This window comes from Montipora foliosa, chromosome 3 (assembly GCF_036669935.1).
Source record: "Montipora foliosa isolate CH-2021 chromosome 3, ASM3666993v2, whole genome shotgun sequence".
NCBI lineage: Eukaryota > Metazoa > Cnidaria > Anthozoa > Scleractinia > Acroporidae > Montipora > Montipora foliosa.
Genome location: NC_090871.1, coordinates 57,921,135 through 57,931,134, shown reverse-complemented (window position 1 = coordinate 57,931,134; position 10,000 = coordinate 57,921,135). Strand labels below are relative to the sequence as shown.

The following is a 10,000-nucleotide window of genomic DNA, read 5'->3' as shown; positions in this document are numbered from 1 at the left end:
GGCACTGATTTTATTCAACTTAATTATTGTATATTCCTGTTAAAATTACAGCCGTTCAAAAATTACAGCAGTACTTTCCATATTATTGCAAAACACGTTGACATCTACATTGTTGTTGCAGATACAAAGTGAGCAATTTCTATAGACTAGATAAGTTGAGTTGCAGTTCTTTCGAATAAAAAAACTACAACTACTGTTGGGTGTTTTGGAACTCTGATGCAAATCTGTAAACTCTGTATTATATTAACTGTTTCGTTGGCACTTAGCGATAGCTACTACTACTACTACTACTACTACTACTACTACTACTACTACTACTACTAATCAGCGATCCGAATTTTGTTTCTATTTTATGGTATTTCAAGGTACCGTGGAAAGAACCAGGTGGAAAAAACAGATGACGGCGAAAGATGACGATGAAATATAACCTTCTAGTTAATGCTCCTGTTCCTGATTTACTATCATATTTTCAAGCCATTTGCCTTAATTATGTAAATTGCTTTTCAATTGATAGCGTATCAAATAAACTTTGATGGAAAATGAAAATAAATGGCCGTTTGTTGTTGCCCATCTTTTCAATGTATCTTACACTTTTATTTACCAACCTACTGAATTACAAGTAGCATAATGTGAAGACATCACAATGTGCAGCACATATTAATTGGAAAACAACTCAACCAGTTTATAACATAACTTGTCGGGTGCATGTGTGTTTTTGCCAGTACACGAAAAGACTGGCTCGTTTTGCCCAGTTTTGTCGGGCGTCGACAAATACGAGTTTACAGAGGCAGACTTAAAAGCCAGCCCCGTTACTTTAGCCACCATGTATCAAATTGTGATCGCGAGACATCCCAGGAGTCTCTGCGTGAATATGTGGATAACTTAATGTATATAAAGATTGTATAACTTGATCACAACTAGGCGCGCATGTAGTCTTGTGTAAACTTTCTGGTTGCGCAAGGTATTCCGGGGAAGAAGATACTTTGACCACGACATGAGACGATGGAGAAGGTGTCAGGAAAATGGGCCATGTGTTATAAAGTTAAACAAAAACAAAAAGCTTTAGAACACAGATTTAAATCAAAGGCATAAAATGTTCGACTTAATACTGAGTTGATTACTCATGTACAAAATCGACAGACTAGGTAAGGTCTTGCCTAGTTCGATCCGAGCCAGAAATCAAGAAATCAGTGATCTTTTCAGCCTTCAGAGGCCGGACCATTATCTAACTTTGCAGGTATAAACTTGTTATTAAACGTTTTGTTGATTGACAGCAGTTGCTGACTGCTGCAGGTGTTCATAAAGTAAAAGATGTCACTAGCTGAAACAGATGTCACTGTCATAAAGACCAAACCATCCGAGATTTTTTCCACAGCTTCATAGCTTTTCGCTACTCTCATCTTAACAAAATACTATTCCACTGTTATCTTCTTTTATTATAAATCAGACTCACTATGAAAAATCTGAATAGTCGAGAGCATTCAATCAATTCACAATAGCTTGTGAACTTGACATGATTAACTGTAATATCTGCTGCAGATATTACATTTATCGTGTCAAGTTCAACGTCTGCCTGGTTACTAAGCCCCTTGGAGTGTTCTCCTCAGAAACAAAATGGCTGAACGCTTCGTTTCTGTTTCTGAGGATGAATTATGTGAAAAATGTATAATAAAACAATTATTGAATTCGGTTTTCGCATGATGTCATGAATTATCAAAACCTCGTGTCTGTGTTATCTGCCTCAGCCTTCGGCTTCGGCAGATAACATAGACCTCGGTTTTGATAATTCATGATAGCGAAAACCGAATTCAATAATTGTTTATTAACACCAAATTCCAACTTGCTACCTGCATTCTACACGCGGATCAGCAGTAGCAGTGATAACTATAACCAGTTTTAGAGAAATAAGTCTGTTGTTGAGAAATTGAACCCGTATATCATGCGTCCTGTCTTCTAAACGCAAAATGTGTATGATTCTGGCTTTGCTGACGTTTTGCCATAATACATTGCGCTTTCGACCAAAGTGCACTGCGCAGTGACAAGAATGCATCGTTCTATGGAGAAGCCTCGCTTTGAGTAATAGTCATCTCTTACCTAACTAACATTACCTATCAAATGATTTTTTAACTGCCTTTAATACATTTTTCCTGCATTTTCACTGTTTTAACCTGGCACATTTTTTCAAGGACTTAAAATAATCTTTTCCTAAACTAAGAACGCCATTTTGTTAATGTTCAATTCAAATGTGCTTTGTATAATTCGTCTTTGGACAAGCAAAAGGAAGATATCCACAAGTTACGAAATGAATGAACAATTCGCCTCGAATTGCTTTATTTTTATTTATCCGTTGTAATCTTCAACTATTCGTTCTATTGCGCACATTTGTTATATACTCAACAAGATATCGCGTTTTTTATTGGTCAATTACGTTACAATCGGAGTGCAATGGTTATCGAATGCAATAAGGACGTTGCTATGAAAAGACAGCGATAGAGTAATTTGTAGAGTATATAAACATAAACTAGTTTACATAAATGGTACAAATGCTGCCGACGGGAAGCTTAGATGTTCAAGCATGCTTGCGATAATTTAACAACGGTTGGTGCGTGGAATTGAGCAGGGACGGATGAAAACGTGGACCCCAAACTACACAGCTATCTGGACCCCCTTCTGGACTCCGCCATTTTGATCAAATGGTCAGACGCGGGGAATCTGGAACGAGTGCTTTAATTGGCCAGACGCAGCAATCCTTGTACTTATGCTGCGTTTCGTTTTCACACGACGCAAGCGAACGCTTATGCTTGCATTCGATGGAAGACAATCGAGATATACGACAAGTGACCTGGAGTGCTTTCAAAGACGCCATATGCATCGTAATGCCTTTTTTCAATCGGAACCAGTACTCACATTTAACGGAATCCTGGCCATTCATAACTTTAGTTCAGCCTGACAGCTTTTCATATTTGTATTTCACCAAGCTGTAAAACGGACACTGAAAGAAGCGTCCAAGAAGCGAAAACAGAGCATGCGCTTTTACAGGTTAAGGGAACGTGACTGCAAGCTTCTAACAGAAGCAGAATGATCAGACCGCGCATAACCACAATTCCTTGCGTTTCCAAGAAAAGTGTGTCCTTCTCCCGATTAGAGAGCAGCTTCGTTCGTTCGTTTCAGGTTCACTCTTAGCGGCACCAAAAATCGTATGAACGCGATTGCTTCTCGTGATTATGGGTAAGAGTGATGTTTTGAAAGTTCTCAAAATTTCACAAGCCCTTGGCGGGTACGATTTGAGAACTTTCAAAACATCACAAGAGACCATAAACCACGAAATGCACCAGCCATGTCACACGATTTCCAGTACAACATTCGCATTTCAAATTAATGTATTAAGAATCTTCTTCCAAAAGAAGTACCGTTTCCTTTCCGAAATGGTGATTGCTCAAGGGTATATGACAGTTGTCCGAATATGAAAAACACTTAGTCGTGCGCCATCCTTAATTCGCCGGAAAGAGTTAAAAAAAAGACATTTTTCACCTTCAAGTACCACTGAATAACATTTCCAATAACGCTTTTCTTAAATTTGCTTTTCATGAACTACGAAAGCATCAAAAGGAGCAACGAACGTTCACATATAAAATAAGAGCATTTTGCTCAGATACAATGGCAAAGTGAAAGAAAACGTCACTCCAAAATATACCTTATTATTCCGTTTTGGTCACGACTTTTAAGTCACGTAAAACTACTGAGATTGTTGTATGCTCAAGGCCTGGCCAAACGCACGCAACATCTTGCAACAATGTTGGGCACAACATGTTGCATACGTTTAGCCACCCTGCTGCGATATCATTGTTGCAACGTGTTGGATGATGTTGGATCAACAATGTTGCAAGATGTTGCGTAGAATTGTTGCGAGCGTTTGGCCAGGCCTTAAATCACGTTGTCGTTGTCGTTGTCTGACCTAGAATGTGGTGAATTTCACGCTTTTGTTTTGGGGAGTACGGCAAAGAAATGCACGGAAATTCGTGCTGCACGTGCAGCACGAGTATTTTTCCTCTTTTAACCAATCATATTCTTACTTTGTGGCGTTGTAGTTGCGCAGCTGTCGTCTTTGCTTAAACTCCCTCGTCACTAATGATCAAAGCAGGACTGAGTTTGCGTGTGTTACCCGTTCATAGTTACCGTGTCAGTTGCTAATGATTTTGAAGTTACTGGTTTTCCATAAAAAAACGCCCTATAACTATTGTAACTCTGTCTTAACTCCGATATTGTGGTACATATCTTAGTCACGTTTTTAGTTTGTATCATTTAAACTTTGTATCCCTCGTGATCCCATAGATCCCCAACTGTAGGCCTTTTAAACGTTAAATTTTTATGTTAGTGACATATACAGTGTATATGCTTATAAGGCTTATGCATTAGTCGCTTTGGCTACCAATATCACTTAGCAAAGCTGCGTTAACAAGTAAATTGTGTATGCATATATAATGTATGCAACTTTATTGCAAGCAATCGAATATCATGAATGAGGATGCCAAAAAAAAAAAAGCACGCGGCAAGCATAAACTAATAAGCGTTGAGTAGTGTGTCCGGATGTAATTCTTTTACTTCTCTCTTACGTTTTCTTACAAACTAACAAAGTTGAGGTCCTTTCTAATATTTGGATAACATCCCCGTCGTATTGAGACTTCAGAGGCCCACCGAAGTGAACTTTGACAATTAAAATTGTAATTTTCGCTCCCCTGTTGGACGCAAAACTGAAACGTATGTATACCGTGAAGCACTGGGCAACATGATCCACGCAAAAATCCCTTGCAAAAACTATCGCTAATAACAAGATATACATAGTGGAATAAATTACTCACCTCAGATTATCACTGATGTTTTTATTAGAAGGAGAAGAACCAAGCAATTTTCATATGGTATTCAGGTGGGTTGCACGTGGAAACAGGTCTCGGTTGGTTCAGTTTCCTGAAGAGGAAAACGTGATTAACATTCTGTCATACTATCGCTTAAAAAAATTATCGCGCCAAACCTTTGTTAGGTTCTGGCCAATTGTTGGAGTGTGTAAACTGCGACACGTTGCAGATGGCAGGTACGGTTGAAGGTCATTGTTTCACCATAGTTGAATAATAATAATATTTAATATTTCTTAGGCGCAAATTAACATGTGAATATGATCAAATGCGCCTAATTTACTAATGCTAACCTTAGGACTAAACACTATGCTTTAGATAATGTTTCAGCCTAAGATTAGTATTTTTGTAAAGGTTTTGGTGGTGTCAGTTATGGAAAAACAATGACCTGCCACCTGCACTTTTACACGCTCCGAGCCAATTTTCTTGTTTACTCTTGCCCGCAAAAGAACTTGAGATCTGCCAAGCCACAAGCCTAGCTGCCATAAAATATTATTTACCTAAACATTGAATACAGAATTTATGAAATACCATAATAGTATTTGAGCTGCAGAGTGAACATAAAGTTAACATTAGGAAGATCCGTAACTTTTTCTCTGCTGATTCAAAAATCTTCACGTCCACACGAAACTTATTCGAATCGAATTTGCCCATTCGTTCTAGTATCCTGGACTTCTCCGTGACTATATTAGGGAGCTTACGAAACGAGGACGACGACGGCTACGAGGACTACATTTAAAAATACGAGTTCGCGTTATTCATATCACTACGAAACTATTTCATGTCGTTTCGCGTTAAAAATGTGTAGTAACTGTTGAGGAATTAAACTGGTATGAGTGGGTTGGAAGCGTAGAGAGAGAACTGAAAATTCATCGTCATGTGCTCACGTCCTCCACAGAACCTTGAATTTGGTCATTTCACGTCGTCATTTAGGAGATGACGGCAAAGAAATGTAGTACAAAAATGTAAAACGCACGTGCAGAGCGTGCAGAACCATTGTTTTTGCTCATTAAACCTATTGTTTTGTAGCGTCGTCGTTGCCGTCGGCGTCGTCGTTTCGTAAGCTCCCTAGTGTCAACAAAGGATGCGCCATCAGTCGTGCTAGTTGGCGACCAGAGAAGTAATAGCATTTTTTCAGCGGCCATGTTGAATATTTACGCGGTAAAGACGGGATCTGAGTTTGAACGCCATCGGATTTGAAACTATCCGGATTCGACCGTCCACATCATTCCAAGGTCTTTGCGTATTCAATTCTTCCAATCTGGAGAGCGGATTCAACAGTAGCTACAATCGCACGATCATTGGTTCGAATCCCGTTTAAGACTGTTAACAATCGTTAAAGTGCTACTACGATGAAAAAAATCAGTTCTCGTTTTTCTTCCCATTTCGAATGTAATTTCAAGAGGAAGACGTTTATTATAACTCGACTATTTTTCATTTAACGGTCCGCCATTACTTGGTGCGGTTCCGACAGATAAGCCCTTACAGAGCTGGATCGATGAGAAGGTGACGTCATTTACTCAATAGCTTAAAAATGCAGTGTGTGCATAGTTAATGGTGGGGAATGGTTTGGAAGCTCGGCAAGCATCAAAAGAGCAATATAAGATGCCAAGATTTAGGTTTGAAAGTCCACGACCGTGAACAATCTTTTGTTTTGCCCTCATACACTATGCATGATTACGTAACCAACAAGTTTCTCTTGGTTAGGTCCTCAGTACGGAGTAAACAACTATTGTGTTTTGGGCACGGTCAAGGCCAAAAAAGACTCGGGACAAAAACATACAACAAAGAAATTTGTCGGGTTTCAGAACCATTCCCTTCTATTAACTTCCCTTGGGGGAGTCCTTAACACCTATCTGTCAGCTTTTATAGAAATTCACCGCGAATTCGGAATGAAATTTGGACATGTTCAAAAGAACTGAGTTATTTCTTTGCGATGCGATTTTAGAGGATCTCGCCGCTTCTAAACATCAAAGTTATTTAAAGCCAAAAAATGAAATACAAGCAACATAATATATAATTTTGTTTGTCCAAAGTTTTTCTTCTAGGTGCTCATGAATACCGTAAAGAACCCATATGATAAAATGTTTATTGACTGAATTTAGGTTGGGCCAGACAGGAAAATATTTGGCCCTCGGTCACGGTAATAATAATAATAATAATAATAATAATAATAATAATTATTATTATTATTATAATAATAATAATAATAATAATAATAATAATAATAACAACTTTATTGTACACCACAAAACAAGATATATAGGTGTTACTTACAAGAATATATGTCAAAGTTGAAAATCTATATGCAAATATATAAAACTATAAGTTCGAGGGATTGCTCCTTAAGCTAAATAGCCAGAAACTGAATTGAGATTATAAATTCTATACTTATTATTTAAAAATATCAATCTAATTTAACAATATCAACAAAATTCTCATTTAGTGACATTCCTTATATGCATATTACAAGGATTACTCCTTGTATAGTTTTAAGGCTCTCTTTGTCCTGGAAAGAGGTACATGGGTGCGACTTTTGTTTCTTAGACTGTAGTTCTGTTTAGATTCAGGGGTGTGTTGAAATAAGTGGTTGACATTACTACTTTCCAGGATACGTTCCAGCTGGTTTCTGGTCATTGCATCTCTTCTTTGCTCTAGCGATTCTAGGGTGTCCTTAGGAAGTCCACGAATTCTCAGCCAACGGTCCTGCACTCTTTGTAACTCCAAGGAAAGATATTCTGGCAAACCACCCCAAATCGGGCTAGCGTATTCCAGCAATGTCCGCATTTTTATGATGTAAATTGTAAGACCAACCTCAGCTTTTCTACATGCTCTCGCGTGGTAGATACGTTTACTGGCTTTGCTTACGATATTTGTTATGTGAGAGTTCCACTTTAAGTCATTCTCGGCTGGACTGCGACTCCAAGCAATTTAAATGTGTGACTCTTTCAAGCTCCACATTGTTAACATGCAAAGGTGGTGGAGTATCACTTTTTTTCTTGAATGAAATCCATATATCCTTTGTTTTCTTAGCATTAATTTCCATTTTAATTATTGACAGCAGCCCAGGATTCCAAATGGTTCATCACGTCTTTCATACGGTTCTTCAAGTTTAAGGGTACAAGCTGATATTGTGTACAATCATCGGCATATTTGCACGTTGAGATACATAACTCTCTTGGGATGCCTTCCTCGATGTCATTACTATGAACGTTGAAAGTGTTGGAGATATAACGCCCCCCTGCAATTACTTGACCTGATTTGGACAACACTCCTGGAAGCTTCACTTGAAACGTTCTTTCTGATAAGAAACTTTGCGACCATTTCCAAACACTTCGACTAACTCCCATGGCGGTAAGCTTGGTCAACAAGGTGGCATGGTCGACCAGACCGAACGCTTTTCGGAAATCTACAAACACGGTGTGCACACCATCAAACTTGCTGCCAAGATCCGTAACATTGTACCAATCCTGCGTTACACAAGCGAGAGCCGTAACAGTGGATCTACCTTGGGTAAAAGCACGCTGATTGTTAGTAATTCTGAGATCATCTTTGTTCAGGTTAAGCTGAAACCTTTCGAATTCTTTTGCAATTTGTGCCAGCACAGATATTTGTCTAAAATCGTTGGCGATATCCTCTGGGCTCTTAACTTTTGGCACAGGACTTACCAAAGTATGCTTGTACAATGTAGGCCGGGTGGGGATGTGCCGCTGGGACCATGGAATCCTTAGCCTATACCAGAGCTAGTTCAGCTGAATTTTGCTACCCTTTACTAGAGTAAAGTCCCACCGATTTCCGTCTAAATTCCGATTTTTGACAGTTAATAATATCCAGAGGTGTTTCATGATAGCCATTTATTGACCCTGTTGAGGCTGAGTTACGTAAACTTAAACTTTGCCGATTTGATTTTTTTATATTCTTGAGTGGGAATTTCTGGTTTCCTTAGTCTTGATAAAATCTTCAACCGACTGGTAAGTTTCGTGAAAAATGATACCCTATTCTAGAACGAAAGGCTATGATTTATATACTCTATCCTAGAGTAAACTGCTTGAAAGCCATACACTTCACAGCGGCACATACCTATATAGTCCATATGTGGCAGTACCCCCCTCCCCCCCCGGGAATGTAGGGTACTTGCATTGCTGGATACTTGCACAAATTATGACAGAAGCAAGTTTTTCATTGAATTGCTTTAGAATACAAGCAGGCACTCCATCTGATCCTGTGGCTTTCCTTGGATTTAGCCTTTTAAGAGCAGCTATTACCTGGCCAATGTTAGGCGTAGGTAGAGGACGATCAACAACACTGTCCACAAGATCATTGAAATGCAAAGTAGAAGGTTCACGGTCTTCCCATGGTGCCGTAAAAGCTTCAAGGAGGTCATCGGTCATTTGCAGTAATTCTGACTTAGTTGGGGCAGTCATATTTAAGCGGTGAACGAACCTGGCGCATGACCTGGGACCAAATATTTTCCCGCTCGGCCCAACCACTCAGTCAATAACTGCATAATTTCCTATTTGTGAAAACTACTACTTAAATACGTCTCTCTTGGCCTGCCGTTGCACGCGCGCGCCGACTCTATTATTTTGCACATGCGTAAATGCTGATCTTATAGCTCCCTCATTTTTAATAATTTTGCAATTTTACTCAACTACATCTTCGCTTCCGTATGGTAATTTTTTAAAATTTTCTTTTGCATAGTAACCTGAATTTAATTTAAAATGTACGTGTTAAAAATTTTAAAAAGCTGATTCTTCTGCAAAACTGGCGAACAGATTTTTTTACACTTTTTTCTTTTAATGTTAGAAATTATTTCTTACATTATGTGGTAACGCTGTATGCGAAGATTTCACATTTTTTTCAAGCAAGACTATATATGTTGATTTTAGGATCAGAGAAGTAATTTATATCGTTGCCGTGGAAATGGTAATTTGGAAGAAATAACATGTGAGAACTTTTTGATGGGCACTTAATACCCTGGCCAAAAAAATTTCGCTTTGATACGATGATCCTGAGAATAGAATTTGTTTATTTATGTGAGAATCGAAAAAGAGAAATTATTCGAGCCTCCTTAACGGGCACTGTCATGC

At 38.6% G+C, this 10,000-nt stretch overlaps 1 protein-coding gene and 1 long non-coding RNA gene across 8 annotated transcripts in view; one reads left to right on the top strand and one right to left on the bottom strand.

The window, feature by feature from the left end:
• LOC137997783 (uncharacterized) overlaps positions 1 to 540 on the top strand; it is an 8,397-nt gene extending 7,857 nt beyond the window's left edge. The window contains exon 4 of the long non-coding RNA XR_011122582.1: positions 366 to 540. This is a non-coding gene — a long non-coding RNA (uncharacterized lncRNA). The remainder of the gene's footprint in view (positions 1 to 365) is intronic.
• LOC137997781 (uncharacterized) overlaps positions 1 to 10,000 on the bottom strand; it is a 155,978-nt gene that overhangs the window by 60,979 nt on the left and 84,999 nt on the right. For all 7 annotated transcript variants that reach the window (XM_068844022.1, XM_068844021.1, XM_068844024.1 and 4 more), the window contains one exon: positions 4,860 to 4,965. The gene's annotated coding sequence lies outside the window, so the exon portion shown is untranslated. The remainder of the gene's footprint in view (positions 1 to 4,859; positions 4,966 to 10,000) is intronic.